Source organism: Polypterus senegalus, chromosome 17 (genome assembly GCF_016835505.1).
Source record: "Polypterus senegalus isolate Bchr_013 chromosome 17, ASM1683550v1, whole genome shotgun sequence".
Classification (NCBI taxonomy): domain Eukaryota; kingdom Metazoa; phylum Chordata; class Cladistia; order Polypteriformes; family Polypteridae; genus Polypterus; species Polypterus senegalus.
Genome location: NC_053170.1, coordinates 47,795,686 through 47,818,403, shown reverse-complemented (window position 1 = coordinate 47,818,403; position 22,718 = coordinate 47,795,686). Strand labels below are relative to the sequence as shown.

At 37.6% G+C, this 22,718-nt stretch overlaps 1 protein-coding gene and 1 long non-coding RNA gene across 2 annotated transcripts in view; both read right to left on the bottom strand.

The window, feature by feature from the left end:
* The window catches only part of LOC120517501 (tumor necrosis factor alpha-induced protein 3-like), a 108,327-nt gene extending 104,386 nt beyond the window's left edge, over nucleotides 1–3,941 (bottom strand). Inside the window, exon 1 of the mRNA XM_039739867.1 lies at nucleotides 3,873–3,941. The gene's annotated coding sequence lies outside the window, so the exon portion shown is untranslated. The remainder of the gene's footprint in view (nucleotides 1–3,872) is intronic.
* Nucleotides 3,942–7,586: 3,645 nt separating this feature from the next.
* LOC120517072 overlaps nucleotides 7,587–22,718 on the bottom strand; it is a 45,488-nt gene continuing 30,356 nt past the window's right edge. The window contains exon 3 of the long non-coding RNA XR_005630985.1: nucleotides 7,587–7,616. This is a non-coding gene — a long non-coding RNA (uncharacterized LOC120517072). The remainder of the gene's footprint in view (nucleotides 7,617–22,718) is intronic.

Below are 22,718 nucleotides of genomic sequence, written 5' to 3'. Positions count from 1 at the left end.
TGGAGGGTGCAGAGCAAATGGGCTCTCTCTTGACGCTATAAACGTAACATTCTTTTGTAGCCAACTATGTGCCTTACCTATGTGTGTGTAAAGAATGCTGATGAGATATGAAACATAACCAGTAGTTAATGTGCATGCAGGCTGCCGATTGAATAGTGAATAAGCTACTCTTGGGTTCAAATATTTGTAAATCTCACTCAGGGCCTCACCAGCCATGAATCACACTGCACGTCACTGGTTCTCGGGTGACCCTTTTATGTTCTTTATTATTTTGAACTTAACAAAATGTCTCCAAATCACTGCTAAAGTCCTCACGTCACCTTACTTTTTTATATCTAGGACTCCAGGTAATCGGATAGAGCAGGGGTTCTTAAACTTTTTAATTTGAGGACCCAACTTAGAAAATTGGTACCATAATGGGACCCAAGAAGAGTATTAAAGGTAAAATGACAGCAGAGTCATAAACAGATAAATAACAATGGTCATATAATAATAAAAGAGTCATTTGTTTGACACAATTATTTTGATATTCAATTATGTTTCAAAATGTATTGCAGATACATGAATCAAAAGTTTCAGATATCTTAAAAGTAAAACAGCTGTATTATTAAAGCAATACTCCATTCATCCGATTTACAAACCTGCTTGTCCTGTGCACAGACATGGGGCAGCTGGAGCCAATCCCAGCGTGCAATGACCAGGACCCCAGTCCATTGCAGGGTGAACACACTGACACACACAAGCAGCAGATGCCAGTTTAGCATTGGCAGTCCAACTAACCTGTGGGTGGAAACCACAGCACCTTAAAAAAAACCCACACAAGCATGGGGAGGACATGCAGACTTCACACAGGGAGCATTTGTAGTTTGAACCTAAAACAATGATTGTCATCATTTGAAACAGGAATGATTTCTGAGGTGTAGCATGCTGATGCAAATACTTAGTTTATGCTTTAATAAAGCTGAAAGAAAGAAATTCTTGGAGTTATATGATATGATGATTTTTGAAAGAGTAGTATGCAAGGTCACTTGACTCATGGCACTAGTTAAGGACTCAGTAGTTCAGTACATATAGTGACCAGAAGGGGTTACCACTAAACCCCAAATCCCAGACACAATCAGACCTGACAAAGCTCCAGTTTTAAATAAAATTTTCTTTAACACTACCTTCTCTGTTGGCTCAGCCACAAAACAATCAATGCTTGGTACTTTTCCCTCTTCTTCTCCAGTTCTGTGTGCCGACCATCTTCTCCAGACTTGGACTCCCATATCAAGGTGAGGGGCTTCTTTTATATTGAACCCAGGAATACACAGCAAAAGCACTTCTGAGTCATGGGAAGCTCTCCAAAACAGTGAGGTTTCCTGCCAGCAGCACCCTCTGGTGGCACCCAGGGACCCTAACAAGGCTGCTCTTCAGAACTACAGCACCCTTACAACCTTGCCAGTGTCCAATTTGGGACCACGCCAGAGAAGAACTGCCACCTATCATACTAGAGGATGACTTGTCTTTGGAAGATAAACTCCTCCAGTCCTACTGGGATTAGACATGATTCTGGTCAGGATGTACCTCCATCCATCTCTTATGGTTGGGTATGATATTGTTCTTCATTCCAGTCGAGATGCCTATCCATCCATTATGGCATTGACAATGTCAATAACAGTCTAGATTACAAACTATCTATGATGCATCTGTTAGTCACATACTGTTATATAAGAAGACATTAATAAAGGCTCTTTTAGAACTAATAACATTCATAAAGTGGTTATTTATGACTGTGTAAGCTGACATACTAAAATAACTTCACTTTGATGGCTTAAATGGGTAATGATATGTCTCTCAGTATTGTACACTTAAGTATGTGCATTCTTAATTAATGCTAAATAAACCCAATTGAACTCTGAAATTCACAAGTCATTTTAGCACCATATCACCAGCTCTTAATACGACACACTGCACAGAGATGAAGAGTCACTTTACTGGTGCGTTATAAGTGTTTGTTAATGTCTTGCTATATATCATGATATGACTAATAGATGAATTATAAGCAGTAACAAATCTAAAGTGTTATCAAAATATCCTAGTGTCTTATTCTAAGCTCTAATTATTGAAAGGTAATATTTTCATCTATCAGTGAATTTGACAGTTCTTGAATGTGGGACATATGAAGCCAAAACATTTCCATTTACCCTTCCTAATGAATCTTAGCTTAATTTAAAGAACATAAAATGAAAGAGGAATGAATTAATACATTAAACTGTCTATGAGAAGAATTAAAAAAATAGAGGCTTATCTTAAAATTATCAGCCCAAAGATCTCAACAGCACCATCTTTTGGCACATTATGGAAACAACACATTGTTGGCTTAGTGAATGGCTTTGTAGATTTAATAATAATAATTCTTTGCATTTATATAGCGCTTTTCTGACTATTCAAAGCGCTCAGCAATTGCAGGTTAAGGGCCTTGCTCAAGGGCCCAACAGAGCAGAGTCCCTTTTGGCATTTAATGTTGTTATGCTCTGCATTGAGTGCAGTAAACCTTTTAAGTGTATGCGCTGATCAGTGTGCAAATGTTGCATTTTCTGAGGCAGAAAGAAAAAGCAAAGAGAAAAATTTACAAAAATTCCTTTTAAGATAGTGATAGTCTACCTGTCCCTTTAAAACCTGACAAATGCCCAAGTACCTTTTTTATTTGTGAGATGTTGTGGAATGAGGATTACTTTTTATCTTATGTTGTACAGGGTATACTTATTTGTGGGAACTTTACCAATTCAAAACCCAAGCAACTGATGTTGTTATGGAAATAAAGTATTTTGAAACACATTTTTAGGGTTTATTCAAATATTAGCATATTAGCATGGAAGGAAAATAAAAACACTCATTATAAAAACATTTTAAGGATTTTAAATCAACCCTTATAAAACACAACAAACTATGATATAACATAATATTTTCAAACCCAATTCAACGTCATGGAGACCATAGCCTATCCTGGCAGGAGTGGGCAGAATACAAGAAAGAGGCCTGGACAGGACGCCAGTACTTTGAAATCCTATTTACACACACACACACACACACAAACACACACACACACACTCAGTGCCAATCTGAAAGCAGCAATAAACCTAAAAAAACATGTCTTTGGAGCTAGGAGGTGCTGGAGTACCCAGAGGGAAACCACAAGGACATTGTTTTACCAAATGTAATCTAGACAACTACATTTTTTTTTTTTACAAATTGGCTTCATACAAAACCAAGCTCTTGGCAAATAAAGATAAATAATATATCTGTATAACTTCAGGGCTGCTCAACCAGTATTATGATCATAACTTTGTAACACTACTAATTTGCAATGGCATTCCATGGCCTAAGACAGTCAACACTTGCTTTTTGTACACTCTTTCAGGTGAAATGTCATACTTACAGATTTATGAACTTTATCCTGTTACAGAGGGACATCAGCAATGTGATTATAAAATAAATCAAATGTCATCAATAATACAATTAAACATAGTAGTGAAATGCTCATATAGAATAAGCATTTATCTACATAGCTTAGTATAAATAACTATCGGGTTGGATAATGTTATGCGATAGATAGATAGATAGATAGATAGATAGATAGATAGATAGATAGATAGATAGATAGATAGATAGATAGATAGATAGATAGATAGATAGATAGATAGATAGATAGATAGATAGATAGATAGATAGATAGATAGATAGATAGATAGATCATGTGGGCTGTATGGGGCATCTCCAAATCAGAGGAAAAACAACAGTCCTGGGTCATATAAACTGTGCTTCTGTGTTTTCGTACACCGTCACTCCAGATGAGTGTCACTCCAATTCACAGCCTGATTTTTACTTACCTGGGTGAGTTGAATGGCTCTTTTATACCCTGTACACGGGTGTACTTCTGCCATGATGACCAGGAAGCAGTTCTGGATCAGGTTGAACTTTACTCTAACTGAGGATCCTTTCCCCCAGCAGCATTCCAGTAGGTCTTCTACAGAGCTGGTCACCTGAACTACAATTCATATGCAGCCCTGCCAATTTCCAAACAAGAGTCATGCCAGAGGGATGCTGCCACCTAGTGTACTGGGAGAACACATGGCGTGGGTAGGCAGTCTTCCTCTGTCTTTCCTCTATAACAGCCTGCCAGATGGAAAAGAGGACAATGACCATCCCATCCGAGATCCCAGTACATCCGTGCTTTCCTTTATAATAGATAGATAGATAGATAGATAGATAGATAGATAGATAGATAGATAGATAGATAGATAGATAGATAGATAGATAGATAGATAGATAGATAGATAGATAGATAGATAGATTTAACTTTATTAATTCCAGGGAGAAATTTCTTTCATGCTTTGAAGTGTTAATTTCCTTATTACAGCCTTATATACTGTAGTGACTGTTATGAATCACTTTATTCAATCCTAGATGAACTTCAAGCCTACTTTTATTTTAGTAGATATTTATAACAAGCAGTGGAATACAAGATTCAATTAACAAAATGATTTGATTCCTTTCCTACACCTAGCCCTGCTAGAATAGGCTCCAACCCCTTTAAGTTCAGAACAGTTAAACAGGTTTGAAGTAATTGTTAATTATGGATGATATTTAAATAAACATGAATGATATTTATGAGGCAGTCTATCGAAAGAGCTGGTCCATTAGGATGGATGTTGGTCCTGATATGAACTCATAGATTTCTGCAGCTGATTTGCATGTTGCTTCTGTATTGTGCTTCTATGACCAAGACTGCCAATTATTCTGTAAAGCATGAGTGGAAACCCATGCTTTAATGCCCGGGAATGCCCACACCCTTGGTACCACTCGTTTCCCAGGCATCGATAGTCATGATAGGATGGCTAGGGCAATGGGTACATAAACAACAAGGTTGATGCAAACAGGGGAGTGTTCAGTTCTATTCCATCAGCAATCAGTTTTCAAAGAAATAAGGTGCAATGCATGTTCTCTTCAATAAATAAATAAGTAATCCAATAAAACAGGTGATTCTTCATGGGAGTTAAAAGTAAGTCAACAATAACTAGATAAATCCAAACAACGGTTAAAAACAAGTATTAAAGTTAAAATTAGGTTTTCTGAGTCTCAGTGCCTTTCTGACACATCAGCCAGTCACAGTTAGGATAGCAAAGCCTGGCTTCATTATCCTTCTACTATCTCAGGTGGTCTGTAGAAGGATCCCACAATGTTCTTTGGTTGCTCCTACTCCCTGGATGCTCCGCAGGAGTGACCTTAATTTGTAATGCTCTTCCTCTCATTCTCCATGGAGTACTCTCTGTCTGTCTGATTTATTCCTTCTTCTTTCCTCAATCCTCAATCTTTCTGTACTACTCAGACTATTTATATATAGCCGTACTGTTTTTATATAAAACCCTGTGCTGCCATGGACCTTTAACACGCTTTACCACAATGGAGTATTGTTATGGGGTAACATTTTCCAATATCATCATCTTCTTTGTTTATATGTCGGTGTCTTTTTTAGAAGCCTGACCACAGTTCTGCACATAACTTTCTATGCAACTTAAGGTACTGTCTAAAAGTTCTCTATCTGCAAACAGTCCATCTCACTGTTAATGACAGACTTTAAATTTTTTGGAAATGGCCTGCCTAGACGAATGCTTTCCTAGTACTATTGTAGACACATTTTCTGTTTGGTATGGTGTTATCATAAACCTAAATGCTCCATACTTGTCAGTCAAAGGTTTTGCTTTTGCAGAGGTGACTGCACTTCATAATCACCAAGTAATCAAGTGCACTCTAACACCTTCTTCATTGATACAAAAGCAGCAAGGATATACTCCTGCTGGCGGTTTTTAAGCTTGTTTGGTTATGTTTGTCACCCGAGGTTTAATTTCAGGAGTGTGTGACAGCTTCTCACTATTTATTTATGTCCTTACACAGTGTGTAAAACCAAACCCTTTCTCACTTTATTTTAAGTCCCTTTGCCATCATTCTACGGGGTTCATGTGCTTTCTGTTATATGTTCAGAGGAGCTTCCTCTGCTGACGTTAGAAACAATTTTATAAGCAACAGATGCCCAGATAATTTGAGTTGATAAGAAAGACACACAAATTAAAGAACTGTAAAAAGTGGAAAATCAGTAGCAGCTCCACTGTAACCTCAAAGTGGGTGGATTACAGTAAGAAATCAGACATTAGTCTTTGCCACCTAAGTCATCAGTCTGAAAACAGAATTGATAGTTACACTCAGTAGCTCGTCTATTGATGCTGACAGTGCTTATCATTGATGATTCTCCATGTTTCCCAGTTTTCAGCAACAAGCAATGGCTTGTCCCAGGTAAGGCCTGTCTCTTTCATCAAGGCTATTGAGATCCAATTGAAGTCCATTCTGAACCATCAGGTATGTCTTATCAGCCTAGTGTGACAGAAAGTCTTTCACTGGCTTGACAAAGGTACACAACGGCTGGGACAGATTGGACTTTAACACAGTCATTGACTACCTTTCCCTCTTTGACTCTAGAGTGGAGGATAACACTTTGGATGATGTCACTTCTGGTCTGACAAATGAAGTCCTGCCTGTTCCTCCCCATCCACTATATAAGCAACCCTCAAACAGGAAGTCATCGTTCAGTTTAGAATGAGCCTTTGATAAAGACAGAGCTACCTTATCAAGAGCTACTCATTCACTTTGGAGATGGATGAATATTTTTATGGAACCTACACTTCTTGTATTATTGTTATTTTTCTTTAGGCACCTGGAAATTAAATGAAATGGAACCTAACATTTTATTGTTGTGTCTCTATAATTCATTAGTCTGTATTTGATTTCACCAAACTGTGCCGATTGCTATTTTTTTAAGAGTTGCTCAAGTTCGATTTTATCTAGGCAGAAGATGTGTCAGATCTTCCTGAAGCATCCATTATCACAAGTGTTGATCACTTTCATATTCATTTTAACAGCTTGTCAGCATTCTGAGCTACTCTGCCAAACTTACTTTCCATTTGACTCCTAAAAAGACCAAAGTCTTGCAAATGTACTGCAAGTTTTTCCCAATGTTGACTTGATGTCCATACGCGCTGCATGTCTGTACTGACCAGACTTCCCAGAGAGGTCAACTCTGCAACATCGACCTTAGCAGTGCTGCAGTAAATCTAATGATTCTTTTTCTCAGCCATACTACAAGAGTAGATCATTACATTATGACACTAACAGTGAAGTCAGCAATGCGATTAATAAAAAACATCTTGCTTAAAAAACAGAAAAAGATAAAAGAATCAAGCTTCTGTACTCACACAGTCAGAAAGTCCATATTCAAGATGACCACTTACTTTATTACAATAAGTGCTTGGCTTCATTTTCAAAGATGTGATTGAGTTTGCACTTCACAAATTTGCCAAAGTGACCATTTAAAAGAGGAAAATGTATCTTAAGTGAGAGCATACAGCTGGATGAAAATCCAATCACTAAACATTTAAAGCTATATGTACCTGGAGGTTGTTAAGTGTACTAAAATTCAGCAGGAAAAGAGGCAGGAGGGCATTGCCCAGAAAGGTGTTTTTCAATTTAAAAAATCACACTAGGGACTTGTAGCTGTAACTGTGAAAACTTCAGTGCATGATCTGTAAAAAATAAAATGCAATAAACAAAGTCATGTATAGTTTGCTTTCCTTTCATAATCTATAAACACTATTTGACTATCAATAGCAATTTATGACCTAATATAACAAAGTTTATGTGGGTAGAACAATACAACCATAAGCTTAAGTAACTCAGTATACTGGCTAGCAATCATATAGCAGAGAGAGGCAATGCAGAAACATATTGAAAAATATTGAGCGCTACATTGGTGATTTCCGTTGCAAAAGACAGTACATCTTACACAGAATACCCAAGCATGGTGACACGTTGCATGTTGATTAGCACATGCAAGTAAGAATATTCCATGTACTCTGTACACGTGACATTAATGACCCTATAATGACATTATAACTTTCCTGGGCATGAAGTGTTCTTTTTTTTTATTTCAATGATTGCTAAATTTCTGGCCATTGATGCCAAGCACTGAAAATGAACAGATAAGAAGACCTGGCAAGGCAATATGTCTCATGTTTTTCTGGTAGTGATCTCATTTGTTTTACTCACTAGAAGGTCATTTTGATTTGACAGAACTTTCACTTCTTGAAAATATAAAGATAATATAGTCTGGTTATACTATTTAAGAAATGGCTATTCCCTTTGAACAAATATCATGCTAAAAACAAGCATTGTCCAAAATACTGTATATCAGGTGCCCTGCAAAGAAACAACAGTGTGCAGTTTGATAAGTCTATTAGGCCCCATCCATTTACCTGAAATCTGTCAGGTGAAAAAGTGAAAGCATCTCCCCATACACCTGGCTAGTATTTACTTTATGTTGGTCTGTTGTTTTTATTATACTTGATTTTTTTTTTTCTTCCTTTTTACTTTCTTGTACACAAAGTATATGGAAAGTATTGTAATCGTCCAAAGATTTGATTTAGAGATTTTGATGAATCTTGATGTTTTAGACATCCCTGACTTTCTTGTATATGAACTATAGGGAAACTATTTGAATCCTCCAAAAATTCCATTTTGAGATTTTGATAAATCTCGATGTTTTAGACCTCCCTGGGTCTGAAAATACCAGTTTTGGAATTATGTCTCTGTTTTCTTCTGTCTGTGTTTGTGTGCATGTAAATAAGATAACTTGAGTAGGCTTAGGTCAATCAAATTTTGCATATATGTATTAGGTACAAAACGCAGGTTTCTATCAACTTTTGGGCTATTTCCGCTAATCGGAAGTGGTACATTACCTTTTTTTCATGCTGCTGCAGAGTCCGATTTATTCTACCTTAATTTGAAAATCATTGTTCAATATATTATAAATTTGATTTGATTTGTTGTTGATGGTTCTTTAATGTACATAATATTAAAATATAATCATTGCCTTCCGGTTTACTCCTCAAATATCGTTCCCTATATCTGAGTATACGAAAAAGTTTAAGGGAGACCACTCCCGATTTTTTTTAAATGTTATTTCTGTTATTTTTATAATTTTGTGCTGCTCCTTTAAATGTTCTCATGTATCTTGTTGGTGGAGCCTGAGGAGGCGGGGCTGTCCTGATATCACTGCTACTGGACACAGTATAGGGCTGAGAACAGGCGAGATCCAGCAGCGGGTCATTGACTTGTGGCTTGGCATGTCTGCAAGTATTGATTTTGCAAGTTTACCTTTGGATTGCCTTTTAGACACATCTGTTTGGCTCTTTTGAGCATTTTGTTTAGTTTTTCTATTTTCTTCTTTATTTATAAAGATTTATCATTGCTCTTGGTTCACAAACCTAAGTGTTACACGGTTTCTCCCTCATTTTTGAATTTTAATAGCTAATTCACACATTTTTGGGGGTCTGCTAGGGTGGAAACCAGCTGGTAATGGTAATGGAACTAGCTGGATTGGGCTAGCCCAGGGGTCCTCAATCCCAGTCCTGGAGAGCCACAGTGGCTGCAGGTTTTTGTTCTGACCTGGTTGCTTAATTAGAAAGCAATTCTTTCCAATAAAGCACTAACAAGCTATGAAATTAAATTAACTCTGCTATGTCAGGTCATTCTCATATCCTAGATTTTCTTTCCCTTTCTATCATGCAAATGATTTGAAGGCTAAAATGGACGAGTAATTCTCAGTCCTTCACTTTTTTCTCTTCATTTTTCTTCCAAGTATTTAATTAAACCCAATAGTGCAGATAAATACACACAGGTGTAAATGTAAATAAGCTAAATGGAGAAATGCTGCTCTCTCTTGTCATTTGCATGTTATTGATAATAGTGAAGTGAAGCAGAAGTGTTACTTTAGCAATAAGTGTTTTTTATTAAGCAACTGGGTTGGAGCAAAAACCTGCAGCAACTGCGGCTCTCCAGGACCGTGATTGAGGACCCCTGGGCTAGCCAGTGAAGGTCCTGGCCTGCTATTTATGAAACCTGGAGGAGGAAGACATTTATTTAGTTGTATTATGGTATTTGTGGCCATTTGAAATGGAAAAGAGGTTAGTGAAAATAAAAATCTTTTATTGTACACCCAAGGTTGTCATTCAGAAGCTAATGTTTGAAAAATAATTCTGATAGATCAAATGGGTGATTGTATAATGAAAGTGCAAAAAAGATAACCATTAGTATTTTGCATTGCATCCAATTCTTTGATCAGTCTCCATTTCACCAGAAATTGGAAAGAATATGTGTATCTGAGGAAGCGTGATCTGGTCGACTACCAACTTCGCGCACACAAGCCCACATCGACATGGCAAATGCCTTCATCAGAGAAGACCGACGCATTATGCTGTCCACTGTTGCTGCACATTTGGATATCTGTTATGGATCTGCACATACCACAGTGCATGATGACTTGGGGTACCATAAAGCTTGCACAAGACGGGTACCCAGACAGCTTACTGAGCTGCACAAGTCAACATCCTTCGGTGAATTTTAGCAGGTTTCACTCCCTCTACCCAAAGAAATCTCATTATGGCGTGTTGTTCAACAATGGTGCTATCCTGCATCCGTGCATCCATGTTCATTTGAACTTGGCTTCGACTAGACTAATGTCAGAGTGCTTGTACTGTGCATTTTTGAACTACCCATAAGCCATCATGAACATATTTCATTGCATTAGCTTCTATCTGTTGAGAATACCACGTCATTTTCACATTTTGATCTACCCTTGTGCTTTAGCTGTGTATTCTATTTGAACATAGTATCTAAATAACAAAGGTTTTAAAATGAAAACATAGAGGCTCGCACAGTGGGACAAGCATCTTCCTAGCTACAGTGATGCCATCTATGCAGTGATCTAATTAAGTAAAAAAGCAAAGGAGTGCAAGGAATGCTGTTTGTCAGTATAAAGTAAAGCAATGACGAGACACAACTCGTAAATTTGAATGTGAACCTAATACAATACAATACAATACAGTTTATTTGTGTATAGCCCAAAATCACACAAGAAGTACCACAATGGGCTTTAACAGGCCCTGCCTCTTGACAGCCCCCCAGCCTGGACTCTCCAGACAAGGAAAAACTCCCAAGAAAACGCTTGTAGGGAAAAAATGTAAGAAACCTTTGGAAAGGCAGTTCAAAGAGAGACCCCTTTCCAGGTAAGTTGGGCATGCAGTGGGTGTCAAAGTGAAGGGAGTCAATACAATACAATACAATACACAGAACAGAACACAAGTAATCCTCAATGCAGTATAAAAATAAAAATATTACAAGTACAGAGCAGTGTTTAACAGTAAATGATATCACATAATATGGTTTGGATTTGTTTAGAGTCCTGGAGACCTCAGCCATCAAGCTGCCTCCCCAATTGGCCATTCCACAGCTGAGACAGTGCTGGGCCAGCCAATCCGATGAAAGGACCCATCTACCTGACGATTCCTGCGATCCTCCATCAGGGATGACTTTACCTTAGGCAGGCTATTGAGCCTTAGAAAAAACAACGCACAATGCCATGTGCTTGTCAGACTTCTAGCATGCTCTTCTGCTGTCCAGACTGGTTGCATATACATGAACCACAGAATACCACAGAGTACAGTGAGGAATGATATATAAGCACTTGAAAAAAACGACACAAACTCCAAAGAGATGTCGGGGGACCTACTCACTGGGAGGCAGCAATGTGAATCAGCTTGCCACCATGATGCCGTTACACATGACCAATGCTGTGGATCCACCATATTCTGTGAAACATACTATTAGTTTTGTTGCTGGTATGCTACTCGTTTCTTCATTGTTGTAAATGCTGTTAATTTTCTTTAGGCCCGTTTGAATACCTGAAAGGCACAGCGGGGCTTGTCATCTTTAGCCTGCTCTGTCATTCTAATGCTGACAATCCAGCCTGATGTGTTAATTCTCCTAATGATCAAAGCAGTAGACCAGGAGCTTTTGGTAATATGTTAGTAATGGTCTGACGTAGACATGACAATAGGATGTAGATGAGCCCCATTCGAATTACAAATCTCTGTCAATTGGGGGTTATATCATAGTAAAGTGTTGTGCATGAAAAACAAAGAGCTTCAATATGATAAACTCTATGGTGGATTAATAAAGGGTAACCATCCATGCATTCATTTACTAGATGACCTCACCAATACATAAGGGTAACATTCATATAAATTACAAGTCAGAGCCTTTAGTCCCATTTCTGCTGTAAGTGCTTGTTAGTGTTCACGTGATGTGTATTTCATGTTATACATTCGGTTTCATATTTTTCATGTATATGTGCTTACATCTATGCCAATAAACCCCCTGGGGACTTTGCGAAGCATCTTGTCAACTGGATTAGAGAATCCATCTACCCATTACTGAAAACCAGAAATGTGTGCCTCAGACCAGTTTTTTCATCTTCTAATGGCAGAAATGGTAGAAAGTATAAGTCATCTTAGCAAGAAGTAAAGGCTTTCTGTCTGGGAGGCTCATAAGGTTGGTGCTGCTCCAAACTTTTGCAAGTAACTGGTCTCCACTGTGTGTGCGGCATGTGTCTTGTGGATGCAAAGCTGTGATCCATCACAAACACATGAAGTTTTAGTACAGTAATTATGCTTTAAAATCTGTTTATAAAGCAACCTTATTTATGACCAGCACAGTCACACAAAGTTTAGCAGTACCCCCTACAACTTCCAAGAAGTGGGTTAAAACCGCATCTCAGGCACCAACTCTGATTCCATGTCTTCTCATGAGTTTTCTCAATGTTCTAATGTTTCCCCCCGACTTCCAAGCATGACCATTGTATGTGTGCCCATGATGGACTGGCACAGAGGCCAAATTTGTTTCCTGCCTTACCCCAGTGCTGAGGGCATATGTTCTGATTCCTCATGACCCCAAAGTGGACTTCTCAGTATGAATGAATTAAATGTGACTTGCCACAATGTTCTCAATATATTTGTTATTTCTCCTGATCCAGGAAAGAATTCTTTTTTAGCATGTGTATTTGAGTAAGATAAATAATCATTAAAAGTAAGCATTCACATCATTTAAAGCTTATTTTATGTTTTAATTTGATCTGATTAGTCATCTTAATGACCATCCAAGAATAAAAAAGTACTTAAACAGAAAAAAGACTTCTTACAATTTCTTAAGTCAAAACGCTCAGTCACATTCCTGCTTTGAGTGCTGTTCAGTGTTCACATGATATGTTGGCCAATACCACACATGTTCAAAGACGTATAATCATTATATTATATTGTGTAATTTATACTTGTTCTCCTTCTGGACTTGAATTTCATAGAGCTAGTCATATAATGATGTGATATACTTTGGATTCAAAAAGTATTCAGATCCCTTCACTTTCTGCACCTCTTAAAATATGTTCTCACTTTGTCATGGGTTATTGACTGTAGATTGATGGGTAAAAATGGCAGAATTATCTATTTAAAATTGAATCTACAACACAATAAATTATGTAGAAACTGTACTTTCTGAATCAACTGTAAAAATTGTATTTCCTATGATTCCAAGCATTTGCACAATGATGAAGGTTACTATATTTCATCATCTGGAAAATTCCAATTAAACTATCAAGTGTAAGTATGGAAGTGCAAGTTGATGTCATTGTTTGGGGTTGCAGAGAGCCAGGGTCTTTTTAGGAGGCATCTAATGAAAGACAGAAACCAACCCTTAACAGGGCACTAGCATGCCACAAAACACACCAATTAAGGTTGATTTATACTCCTGCGTTGGGCCTAGTGGTCTGTGTCACCCACAGTGTATCTACAGCATAGCCTGATGTACAGCTCCTCAAAAAATCATGTTGACGCGGACCCTATTTAAAATCCTACGACTCTGAGGGGCTAGTTTGGTAACAACATATTTCCTGAAACGCATGTCCATTCATCTTCTGGTTTGGAAGTTGGCAAATGTATAAAAAAGTAATACAATGTGAGGGACAAATACATTCACCTACAGAAGAAAATTGGACTATTCACTTTTCTTGTGTGCATACAAACCCCAGCAACTGTTAATTGTGGTTAACTATGGAAGATTAAATGTTTTATGACTAAATCCTGGAAAAGTGTCCGTAAAACATCTCAATTACCAAATTAAATTTAATCCACATGTGTTGTTAACTAAATAACAACAATTCTCTTCCTGAGTATGCAGCTTGTTATACATTTAGAATCTTTATAATATCTTAAGGCTTTCTTTTATAGTTTCATATCTTTTGTGAACCACTACACATATTACACATGCTTTAACACATGATCTACATCAGTTTTTAAATAAAAATTTAAAATCATAGCACCTACTCAAGAACAGCACTATTGACTCTGTGTCGATCAACCATCGACCATCAGTGTAAGCTGTGTGTCTTTGACATGTAAGCAGAGTGTGTGTGGGGTTAGGAGAGGGGCTTAGTAGTCTGTTAAAACCCGAGTAAACACTAGGTGTCTAAACTGTGATGAGCTATGATTTGAACTCAGGAGTCTAGAAGGGTGAAGCAGCAGCTGTAGCCACTAACAACCACATTGTTATTGGCAGTCAGTTAACTGTCTTCTTAGTCTTGTACTTCCATTCGTGACAATCAACTTGAACTTGAAACCTGATGATGTTCTAAATGTGCATTTAACGCTCATGTAAAATTCTTGTTATTTGGTGATGCTGATAGTGTTGCCTCTCTTCCCATATTTCAAACCTTGAAAGTTCATTTTTGTAGGAAATTCTTATATTGGATATGTTTACATGCTGTTAAAGTCATTACTTGTCACTGCTACTTCAACAGAGTAAAAAAAGAAAAAAAGAAAATATTTTTGATATATATATATATATATATATATATATATATATATATATATATATATATATATATATATATATATATATATACAGTATATATATATAGTCACGAGAATTAGACCAAGAAGTCAGAATCCTGAAAATGGGTTATCATAGAATCACACTGATGTGCACAAGTCAGAGTCCAACACAGAACCGATTCACTGGTTGTAAGATGGCGACTTTAAAGGCCAAAATGAGATATGATGTCATTAAAGAGGCTGGATCCAAAAGTATCTCCCTCCATAGGCTCAGAACTGAACTTGATGTCATCAAAAGGGCCAGAACTGGAAGGGTCCTCCTCCATGGGTTCAGGACTGGAAGTGACATGACATGACATAAGGCCCGGAACCAGAAATAACGTCATCAGGGCCAGACAGGATTTCCCGTGAACGGTCTGCAGTAAAATGATAAAATGAGTAAGCGCACTCTGCCACCCCCTAGTCGGGTGTGGGATTACTCTCTTTCAGGCCCTTTAGCTGCTTCCCATGCACACGTGTATGACAATATATAAATATATATACATATAGTAATCAGTAAGGAGAGCCACCAAGCCCCAAAACACAGACACAATTCCACCCAACACAGTCACGTGTTCAGATATTGTCCCTTTTATTAATTACAGTACTATAATGAACAGGTAATCACAATCAAAGTACCACGGCCACAGAAGTATAGTTCTTTTCACACCTCTCCTCTCTTTCAGAGAGTTTTGAACTCTCCCTCCCAATGCTGACGCCGGAAAAATACTTCTGGCATTAGGACAGGGTCCATCGGAAGCACCCCCGGGTCGGAACTGAAGGTTCATAACATAATGATTATACAGTAATCCCTCCTCGATAGTGGGGGTTGCGTTCCAGAACCCCCCGCGATAGATGAAAATCCGGGAAATAGAAACCATATGTTTGTGTAGTTATTTTTATATATTTTAAGCCCTTATAAACTCTCCCACACTGTTAACATTATTAGAGCCCTCTAGACATGAAATAACACCCTTTAGTCAAAAGTTTAAAATGTGCTCCATGACAAGACAGAGATGACAGTTCTTTCTCACAATTAAAAGAATGCAAACATACTGTATCTTCCTCTTCAAAGAATGTGTGTCAGGAGCAGAGAATGTCAGAGAGAGAGAGTGCGAGAGAAAAGCAAACAATCAAAAAATCAATACGTGCTTCAAGTATGCTGAAGCACCGCGATAAAGCAGCATTTTTTAGAGGAGCGTCCGTATCCTCTAGGCAAACAGCCTCTGTGCAAACAGCCCCTCTGCTCACATCCCCTCCGTCAGGCGCAGAGAATGTCAGAGAGGGAGAGAGAGAGAGAAAAACAAAACAATCAAGCACTGCGCGGGAAGCATATCCTATATCATTGAGGAGTTTTATTTAAAATGTAATACGTGCTCTGATTGGGTAGCTTCTCAGCCATCTGTCAATAGCGTCCCTTATATGAAATCAACTGGGCAAACCAACTGAGGAAGCATGTAGCATACATTAAAAGATCCATTGTCCGCAGAAATCCGCGAACCAGCGAAAAATCCGTGATATATATTTAGATATGCTTACATTTAAAATGGAGTGAAGCCACGAAAGTCGAAGCGCGATATAGCAAGGGATCACTGTACATTCCGCACCGCCCTCTGGCAATGTTTAGTTTAATAATCAGCCTGGTCAAATCCACAAGAAATTCTTCAGATATTGTAGAACTTAAAACATTCTGGATTAGCTTGAGTTTGCAAAATGATATAACTCTCTGCAGAAGCTACTGTTGCTGGTATTGTATTTCATAGTCTGACACATAAAGTTGGAAACAGGTCATCAAGCCCATATTCTGTTAATATGTTCAACAGGTCTAATGGTACTACTGGGTGACACCCTCAGTGAGTTGTTCACGTCTAGTTGGCTTCTTAACTTCTTTTTATAGCAGTCATCTCCACAAGTGAATATTTTATGTAAGAATTGTCATATTTCTAACTACATTAAATTAAGTCCTTTTCATTGGAACGTTTCGTTGACACTGACATCCAAGCACCAAAAAAAGCTTTCCAAAGTGTGCTGATTCTTGCTGATTTTAAGAGCTCTGTTGAGTGCACACAATGAACGGCAACCAATACTTGAATAAATCAAACGAGGTACATTCAGCCCAGTGATTGACTGGCATACGCTGTATAAAACAGAGTAATGGCGCAGACACATTACATCAGCCTTCACACAGCAAAACTGTTAAATTCACAATGGAACCTCTCTTTATTTTTTAGAAGTTATTTTTACTCTATAGGAGTTTGATAAAAATGACTTTGCACAGGAAGGATGAGTCACCAACAAGGAGGAGTTTCAAGTGAGCAGTTTTGCCAGCCAAAGAAGAAGTGGAAGAAAAATGTGCATATAGAATTCAAACTACTGTTTTAACAGCAAGCAATTTGTCTAAGGACAGTGCACTTCCAAAAAGAGCAAAGAGGGAGAAGCCAGTGAGCACCTTAGCGGAGTGCTGCTACAATATTAAATAAGCCAATCTGTGTGACTGTGCCTGTTAATATTTAATTTAAATTTGGTGAGTGACATTAAAGAATTGAATAAAACAATAGAATTCCTTCCTTTTTATGTAGGAAAAAAACTGAAAAAGTAATTTTGCCCCACAATCAATGTCAGTTTCTACTATTTACGATCTGCATATATTCTTTGCATGATCATTGTTTCTTTGGTCCAAGCCAGTGACTTTATTTGTTCGGCTGTCTTCAGTCATCATGCAGTTTGTCATAATGTAAGCACATACACTGATATCTTGGCAGAGTGTGGGTTGCTCTGTTATTTGATTGACAGGCACATACAAGGGAAACGACCAATTGCATCCATGCATTATATGGAGAGCAAAGTATGGAGTGTACAATAGCCTTGATTTTGCAATAGTTTTGCTTCAATTTAAAATATTTTTTATGGATGGTTGGCAACTGCAGTCAGGCTTCCTTTGTGCCACCAGGGCACAAGTGCAATGCAATGGCAGATCATTCCACCTCTTGTAGGGTCTGCACCCTGTCACCATCCTGTGCAATATGTGCCCTCTCATTGGCTCTTCTGATTAATGCTGACAATCACCTCACATTTAGAAATCATTTAAAACATCCATGAAAACATCGTAGACATTTAGTTGCATCAATAAGCTAGCAATGCATTGCTATTCTTTGAAATATTGTTAACTTCCAAGCTGCTGTGCTGTTAAGTAAAATGGCATTTTTTACAATTAAAGATTACATTTATTTGAAAGTTATGTCCAGTACCCAATGTCTGAAAATCAGTGTCTTTTTCATTGTTTTAATGTGTAGTGAGGCGATGTGGTGCAGTGGTCTCAAATCCCTGACAGATCCCTGTTCTCCCGATCCTGGATACTCTGTTTTCTCTCAGACAAATACATATTAGATTGGTTAATAACTTGAACTACACTCAAAAAAACATAAATATTTGGATTTAATTACTTTTATTATATTTTCCCAGCTAAATAAAGTAAGCATATCCTAATAACAAAATGTCAATATTATTTAAATAAAATAATATGTCAAATTTACTCAAAATATTTACTTTAACACAATGAAATTAATTAAACCACTTTGGATTTAATTATTTTATTTTTCCATCTAAATAATTTAAGTAAATCATACTTTAAAATAAAATGTTGTGTTTACTAAATATATTTGCTTTATATTGATACAATTAATTAAACACACACAGATGACTTCATTAACGTAATATTCAAGCTTAACTACATACAGTATATCACATGTAATTATTATTCAAACTACATTGACACTGTTTCATGTATTAAGTGTGTGGTCGATCACACATTATCATGTAAGGTGAACAAGTTCTCTTTTGGTTGATTGCACTTTTCGTGTTATCATAAAACTAATTTCATTTATGTATTGGAAACAAAGAACAAGGTGATTTTCTGATGTACACTCTAAAAAATAACAGTTTTTTAATAACACTTTATGGTTTTTTTTACAGGGTTGTGCACTTCCTCGTGAAACTGTTGCTTAACAAAGCACCATTTCATTCTGGGAAGGTCTCTTTGCATATGAAGTTGGTTCTTTGTGCTTTGAAAAACTTCCTAATATGTAGAATAAAACCTAAAATCTTTAATGTATGGTACATTTACTAGCAGGAGACTAACAGATAAAGAAAACCTGAAAATAGCCTGTGTTATTGTATAAAGCAAGGGTTCTTTTAACGTCATGACCTGTTAATATTTCACAGGTCTGTTACCAATTTTCATGGTTATTTACTGTATGGAGTTACAGATCTAAATAAGCAAAGGTTCTTTCTGGAACCTTCATGTGGATGGGTCTGTTCTGTGGCATTGCTCTGATGCACTCTGATGAGTGTAGGATGGGTTAGGTGTCGGAAAAAATATCATCCCTAAAGACCCCACAAACATTTGAAACACAAATATTAAAAATCTTGAACTTTCTTTCCAACTGTAAAAAAAATTTGGGGATCCTTTGGAACATGTTGTCAAAAAAAGGGGCATGTGTTTAAGCAAATAATGGATAGCCATGTTCATAAAACTTGATTTTTTTTTTGGTTAAATTAAGTTAATACAATATTGTATTGAGAAAAAGATGACCTTGTTTGGAGGAATACAAAAGTATTTATTTTAGAGTAAGATTAACACAAAAATTAATGACAACCGTCCCTTAGATGGATTATGCATCTTTTGAAAGAAAATAACCTGATTGCTTTGCTTAAGTGTATTAGTGTGATATCTAACTAATTTAGCTCAATGCAACTAGAAAAGCTAAGTAATGCCAGCAAACCTATTTATTGTAAGCTAAATTAACTAAAATTAAATAAAGTTAACATCCCCATCAATTATTTTTTTTATAGATTATGCATAAGTGTTGTGACCTGTAGGTGGCGCCAGAGCATCCCAAACCCCAGACACAACCACACAAGACACAAGTCCCGGTTTCAAATGCAAGGTTTGCAAGGAGCTTTGTCCTTCTTCCACCCAGCTCCAACTTGCCTGGATGAGGTGGACTGATTTCTTTTATCTAAGACCCTGCAGTACTTCCAGTGCTATGACAAAGTCTATTGGAAGTACTTCTTGGTCATTAAGAAGTTCCACGTAGTAGGGATTATATCTCCCTGCAGTGCCCCTCGGTGGCTCACCCTGGAATGCAATGGGGCTACACCCTAAGAATCCAACTTCAAGCATGCCCTGTGGGTATCTAAATAAATACTGTAGTCCAAGGTTGCTTCAGTTTAGCATATCAGAGGAAAGAATGTATTTGAAATCTGATGTCTTCTCCAGTCCTTCCAATATACTGGCTTCCTGACCAGTTTAGGGCCTCCCTGTTCTATCTCGGCTGGGATGCCTGCCCATGCATGCCATCTGTTACAGTGTACATATGTGCATGCCCTTTAAAGGATTGCCATCTCATTCAGAGTTCTTGTCTTGTGCCTTATGGTGCCAGAATAGGCTCAGATTACAAATTAGCTTTTAGCGATGCAAACATTCTAGACGGACTGAATGGCTTCATCTCATTTTTCAAACTTCTTATGTTGTTTCAGACCTGTTAAGGAGTACTGTCTTTGATTCATCAATTTATTGAACCTGTTTAGTCCAATTTTAGGGTCATGGGGAGGCAGACACTGTCCCAACAGCACTGAGAGAGAAGGCAGGAGGCCACACCAGCAATTTCATATATGACATTTAAATAGACACGCACATCCACTCAGGGTATATATACTGCAAGTAAGATGTGCTTTTATGGAATATAAACAATGTATGCAAGCTTAAAAGGTGGCAAAAATTTTTATTTGTTGTATGATGTTCTTGATGATCATTAAATTATAAAGGTGGTTGATGCCCCACATCTTCAGGGTCCAGAGTCAGTCTGCTAGGAGCTTGTATGTTCTTACTGCATCCTCCTGGATTGTTCTCCAGTACTGTTATAATCTCTGTTTTACCCAGCGTACGTGTGGTCTGTAATGGACTACCATCCCTCTATCATAGCTGGTTCCTGATATTTGCCTAATGCTTTCAGGGAAGCATCAAGTGTCTGCAACCTTGAAGTGATGGAAGGGGGATTAGAAATGAACTGTGTAGGATTTTAGTGGTATGCAAAATAAGCAAATAAAAATCTTAAGTTCCCTAAATTATTATTTTAACAAATGAACAGTAATCAGGATATTGCATTTCATTTAAAAAAGGCTTCTACAACAAGGTCACACTGAACTCTACGTGTTTCATTTGTCTTAAAAGCCAACGAAGAACTTTGCATGAAAATAAAGTAAGACCAGTGGGGCACATGCACATGCAAATTTTATAGGCCAGCAATTAAACAGTTCGTTTTTTATGACGCTATTTATTTCAGCTAAACCATAATAAAGACAATGCAGCAGAGAATCAATCTGACAGGGTTCTTTAGAGTCTCGGCTGTTCTTGCCAGGGCTTCTTTCTGTGACGGTCTAATTGCCCTGGGCTAGTCATTAATAGACCCCCCTCTTTGTTCGAGTCAGCCCATGGTCTCATTGAATCAGCAGCCGCTACCTGTTCACAGGATTGTCTGCATCTTGTGCCGTCTTTTTGGGCTTTGGAGGCCACTGATGAAGAGAGGGGAATGAAGCAGCGCAATCTGGTGAGGCGCTTAGGGAATCGAAGTATTGGCAATGGCTGCTCAACGTAACAAAACTTCACTGAGGACCATATGTCTCGGTCCTGTTGTTATTAATGGTGGGTGCTGTGGAGTTCAGGCAGCGCTGCCAATCTCTGCGTTAAAAGGCCAGAATGTCAACCAACAATACAAAGGAAAAGACGCATCATTAAGCATTTCACTAATATTAGATGATAAATTTTCAACTTTCTTGGGCTGCTGCTTCTGCCTCCCAAAACACTTCATGAGGAGCATTCTCTGTAAAAAAAACTCTGTGAAACATGGTTGGATTTCATTTTTAAATTCTCAGTTTTTTAAGCTGCAAAATGAATGGATAAATCATGCAACACATACATCAAGTCTCTCGTGTGATATGTGTAGTAAAATTAATAAACGCAGCCAATGTACCTTACTAAAACTGCTTCGCTTCAGATCATCACCATTCTAAAGAAATTAAGTGAGCGCAATCAAATAATTATGTTTATTCTGCCTTACAATTCCTATTTTTTTCACAAATCAGACATTTGCCAAAGGTTGGGGATAAAACAAGCGATGAGGCTTTGATGCAAGTTCCTGCATTAATGAAGCAACATGCTTTCCCCTTTGTTAAAGGGCAGACTCTCGGCAGGAGTGAAGGCTTTCCAAATGTGCCTTTCTTTTGAGAAGCTGGAGCAAATGTGAAAGTTTAACTGGAATCTAAATGGGAGCTTTCATGTGTCATTACAACTGCTTTACGAGAAAGATTTATAATGTAGTTAAGGTTTATTGCAGCCAGTAAAAGAGTATTAGCATTTCATATTCTTAAGCAGGGAAGCAATTACCGTTTAAACCACTTTCCCTTTCCTCTTAAAAATGACTCCTTCTCAGAATGTAAAGAAGCAGCAAATACACAGATAGATAGCAATGGGGAACATTTATGAAAATGAGTCAGAAGCTTTTATAAAAGGGTGTCCCGCTTTAATGTTCTATAACTGTACTTAGATTTTTGGTTGCCACCGAGACAAGTTTTTAAGCAAATTAGCTGAAGTAAACTAGATGACGCTGATTATGGCTGCTGGTGAGCTACACTGCAAGATTCATAAAAGATGTGTTGCATTCAAGTAGAAGAATTTTCCAAGGCTTTCATTCTGTTTGGTTATTTTTATAACCAAGTGCAAAAATTCCTCATCAAATCAGACATCTTTAAATGTTCAGTTTGTACAAGTTGCACTGAACTCAAAACTTACAGCATGGTAGTTGAAGGACC